Genomic DNA, 4,888 nt, shown 5'->3' on the forward strand with positions numbered 1-4,888 from the left:
ACTTGCATTTCAAAATGGATACCCCTGTTTCTCCCGTGTTCAGAGACATACCCATTGTGGCCATGATCGTATGTGTGGATGCATGAAGGGGCCCAAAATGAAAGAAGTAGTCGGTGGCTTTCCGAACAGAAATTTTGCTGGAAAGTCTTTTATGCCCTAATGCCCACTTGTAGAGCTCTTGAGTGGCCAAAACCATAAAAAAACACACAAATGACCCCACTTTAAAAAGTAGACCCCTTAACGAATTTATCTAGGGGTGTACTGCCCATTTTGACCCCACAGTTTTTGAATGAATTCAACCAAAGCAGAGGTAAAAAATTGTGATTTTCATTTTTTTGGCAATTCTGACAATTTAAAAACAGGTTTTTTTTAACAGCACACTTATGAATGAAGACCTGCAGCCCTAAATGGATACCCGTTTGTCCTGTTTTCAGAAATATACCCAATATTGACCTAATCTTATGTCTGGATGCACAACGGGGTCCAAAATGAAAGGAGTAGTCGGTGGCTTTCCGAACAGAAATTTTGCTTGAAGGCCTTTTATGCCCCATTGCCCACTTGTAGAGCTGTTGAGCGACCAAAACCATAGAAAACCCCCTAAAATAACCCCATTTTGAAAACTACACCCCTTAATGAATTTATCTAGGGGTTTACTGCCCATTTTGACCCCACAGTTTTTGAATGAATTAAAGCAAAGCAGAAGGAAAAAATTATGAGTTTCGTTTTTTGGCAATTCTATCATTTTAAAAACAGCTTTTTTTGTACAACACACACATGAATGGAGACTTGCACCCCAAAATGGATACCCCTATTTCTCCTGTGTTTTAGAGACATACCCATTGTGGCCCTAATCTTATGCCTGCATGCACAATGGGACCCAAAATGAAAGGAGTAATCGGTGGCTTTCAGAACAAACATGTTGTATGAAGGTGATTTAGGCCACATTGCCCACTTGTAGAGCCAAAACCATAGAGAACCCCAAGAAATGACCCCATTTTAAAAACTAGACCCCTTAACTAATTCATCTAGGGGTCTACTGAGAATTTTCACCCTACAATTTTTGAATAAATCAAAGCAAAGCAGTAGGAAAATATTACAATTTTTATTTCTTTTTTTTAAATTGTATCAATTTAAAAACAGTTTTTTTGTACAACATACATATGAATGAAGACTTTCACCCCAAAATGGATACCCCTGTTTGTGCCGTATTCAGAAACATACCCATAGTGACCCTAATCTACTTACAGGACACATGGCTAGGCCCATAATGGAAGGAACACCCTTTGGATTTCAGGGTACAACTGAATTAATTCCAGGACCCATTGCCCACTTGTAGAGCCATTGAGCAGCCAAAACGATAAAGAACCCCCACAAATGACCCCACTTTGAAAAGTAGACCCCTTAACGAGTTCATGTATGGGTGTACTGCATATTTTGACCCCACAGTATTTGAATGAATCTAAGCAAAGCAGAAGGGAAAAATTACGATTTTCGTTTTTTTGGCAATTCTGACAATTTAAAAACAGTCTTTTTTGTAGAGTATACATAGGAATGAAAACGTTCACCCCAAAATGGATATCCCCATTTGTTCCGTGTTCAGAAATATACCCATTGTAGCCCTAATATACTTACAGGACACATGGCTAGGCCTATAATGCAGGGAACACCTGTTGCATTGCAGGGCACAACTGAATAAATTCCAGGCCCCATTGCTCACTTGAGCAGAAAAAAAAATTGACCCCCCAAAAAATCCCCCCCACACACACTCCGCACCCTTTTTGGCCTTCTCCAAATCTTAGATAAAAGTAATAATGTGAACTGTGTTTTTTTCGAAGACGCGGGTAATTACGGGGCCTGGTTGGAATGGGTACATCGGGCAATAAAACCGGGTATTCCCCCTCCTCTCATGCTTTTTGTGGGATACTTCTTGACCTCAGTGCCAAGGATGGGGTATAAGGCTGGGTTCCCACTGGGCGGATTTGCCGTGGAAATTCCATGCGGAATTTCACTGCGGCCGCTAATCCTTGGCTTAGCCAGCCATGTGGATGACATTTCTCAGAAATCTCGTCCACACGGGATGGCAAAGCTGGCATAAGCCGGTGCTGCGGATTCACCGGCCGCACATGTTCATTTTTTTTTTCCGCTGCAGCCGCACTCTGCTCTATGGAAGCCCTGGCCACAGCGGAGAAGCTGAGTCTCCGTAAGCTTGCGGAGGTGCGGCGGTCCCACACAGAAGGCGCTCAACAAGCTGCTCCTGGAACTGCAAGAAGGCAAGCGTTCCTGGGGTTTCTTGAAAATTACGGACTACAAGTAGCGATCACGGCCAGTAAGTGGAACCTGCTTGGAGGCGCGCAGCGATCCCAGCTGTGAGCCCGGCCGTGGCGCTGCATACGGACACTCACGCAGGCAGTCATGTGCAGTACAACTTTTTTTAAATGTCCTGTGCCGTCGCTTAGCGATGACACAGGCACCAGAGGGCGGTACACGATGTAGATGCGTATGGGTTGCCGGTATATCCATGACCATAGAGCACAATGGGCCCTATGTTGCAGATATCCACGGTAAAATAGAACCTGCTGTGTTCTCTTTTCTGAAAGTGGATTACACAATTCCGACGCACTAATGTGAGTGGAATTGTGTAATCCAATGCGATTGATCTGCGTATTACCGCGGATCAGATGCATGTGGAATCCGTAATTCCTATCCGGTCATGTGAGACAGGCCTAATGTAGACCGCTATCTTTTTATCATGTGACCAGGGACCGCTCACTCCTCCAGGCTCTCGGCGACCGTTGGTTGGCAGGAGCAAGGAGATTTTAGGTTTCCTGGGCTCCCTGCCTCCTGTGCATGTGTCCAGCATTTTGCTGACGGTCACATGCGTAGAATGTCGGGAAGGTCCACGAAGAAGGAACCCGTTGGGGTTCAAATACGGAGGCCTGCGGTAAAAAGTTTCATCTCCTCTCACCGATCGCATCCAACCAACTTTTTTAAAAAGTTTTACGAGATCACCATTATCCATTGGATAACGGCGAACACTTGATCAGGAACCGCTCACCATGGCCCCCCGTGAAATCTCCAGGCTCTCAGCTAAGTTTTGTAGCCAAGAGCAGGGAGATTTGAAATTACCCTGGCAATCCACGGCTGGGCTGCACATGCGTCTGTCGCTTTGGCGATGGGCGTGTGCGCAGAAGTTGGGGTAAGGTCGGCGGATAAATGCGGGGGCCTTAGGTACGTAATCTCATCCTCCCTCAGGGATATGATCCGTGAGGGGAGATGAAATGTAAGCTTTTTAAACTTTTTTTTTACTTTTTCAAACTTTTTTTTTTACTTTAAATGATCACTGTTATCCATTGGATAACAGTGATCATGTCCCCAGTGACATCCCTCTGCTCCAGGCTACACATGGTAGCCAGGAGCAGAGGGATTTTATATTACCTGGGGCCTGAGCCCCTCTGTGCACTGATGTCAATCATCGGGCGCGCATGCACAGAAGGGACTTCAGGTCCCGGAAGACCGGGACATCGCAGAGGACCCAGGATGAGTATTTTCACCTCCCCTCATGGATCCGATGAGGGGAGGTGAAGTTAACTTTATTTTAACTTTTTAAAAACTTTTTTGTGATCGCCGCAATCCATTGGATAGCAGCGATCATGGGCCCAGATCTCCTGGTTCCCGGCTACCTTCAGGAGCCGGGAGCCAGGAGATTTTAATCTTACCGGGGCTCCCGGCCATCTGCGCATGCGGTGACGTCATTCGTCTGGCGTGCATGCGCAGATCAGCGGCGACGGGTCCCGGAGGTCCCTTTCACCGCGGGACACTTGGGAGAAGGGGAGTAAGTAATTTCAGCTGCCCTGATGGATTGATCCATCAGGGCAGCTGAATCATTAACTTTTTTTTTTCACTTTATTGCGATTAGTGCTATCCATTGGATAGCGCCGATCGCATTGCTGGGGGGGCTGCTCAGTGCCCAGGATGACAGCTCCAGGCTGTTGGCTACCTGCGGGCACTGACAGCATGGGGCTGTCACGCCCTCAGCTAAGAGGGCATTAATCCAAAGAGGATGCATGTTTTTACATCCTCTTGGATTAAAGCCCACTTAGTGAGGACGTAAAAAGGCAATGGGGCCGTCACTAAGGGGTTAATCCATGCCCAGCTGGTAAAAATGTTTAATTTGAAAACGCACAACCCTGTTAGGCCTCCCTCACACAGGCATTTGCAGAAATGCAGCGTTTTTCAATGCTGCGTTCACTGCAGATTTCGCCCGGTTTTTGCAGTGCTGGCGGGCGTTATGCCAGCGTTTTGGCTGCATTTTCAGCACAGCTGAAAGCACAGCCAAGGCTGCTGATAAAAGAAAAACATAAATACTCAGCTAGCTGGTGAAGTCGCTGTCCTCGGTGCCGCTGTCGGGAACCTTGTGAGACCGGCCGATTGCTCTGATTGGCTAAGCGCCATTGAGTGACAGCTGGCTGAGCCAATCAGAGCCAGCAATGAATGCGTCGAATCACTGTGATTGGCTGAGTGGGTTGTCAATCAGCGGCACTCAGCCAATCAGAGCAATCTGGAGGTGGGGATTTCAAATCCCCGTTACCAGAGAAAAATTTCCCCTGCTGGCCGACAAATTCCGGAAGCGCCGCTGGGGAAAGCAATATCAACCGCAAGGTGAGTATTTATTTATTTTTAATCAAGCAGTGTAACTAGGGCGTTTAGCGCTGCCAAAAGTGCAGTACCAAGTTGTGCCGCGTTTTCGGCAGCGCTGAAACCGCTGCCCATTCATTTCATCAGGGCTGAAAGCGGCCAAAAATAGCACATGCAACGCTGTCAAAGCGCAGCATTGAAGACTGTGTTTTCAGCCTTGTATGAGAAGCCCCACTGAAATGAATGGGAGCCT

This window comes from Eleutherodactylus coqui, chromosome 9 (genome assembly GCF_035609145.1).
Source record: "Eleutherodactylus coqui strain aEleCoq1 chromosome 9, aEleCoq1.hap1, whole genome shotgun sequence".
Classification (NCBI taxonomy): domain Eukaryota; kingdom Metazoa; phylum Chordata; class Amphibia; order Anura; family Eleutherodactylidae; genus Eleutherodactylus; species Eleutherodactylus coqui.